The sequence below is a fragment of the Etheostoma cragini genome, unplaced genomic scaffold, assembly GCF_013103735.1.
Source record: "Etheostoma cragini isolate CJK2018 unplaced genomic scaffold, CSU_Ecrag_1.0 ScbMSFa_5, whole genome shotgun sequence".
Taxonomy (NCBI): domain Eukaryota; kingdom Metazoa; phylum Chordata; class Actinopteri; order Perciformes; family Percidae; genus Etheostoma; species Etheostoma cragini.
Window position 1 is genome coordinate 817 of NW_023269095.1, and position 241 is coordinate 1,057.

Below are 241 nucleotides of genomic sequence, written 5' to 3' on the forward strand. Positions count from 1 at the left end.
TACAACACATGAACAATGTGCTAACTACCTATTCACACACATAGCGCTAGCATAAACATCAGAGTAAAGCTAATAACGTAACGTGTATTCACACACATAGCGCTAGCATAAACACAGAGATAGCATTGCTAGCAGAGAAAACGCGACAAACAATGTGAATTCAATGATTAATAAATGAAAGGTTTACTAACTTTACAGCTATTGGAATAATGCAAGTAGTAACAACAGAAATAAATACTAA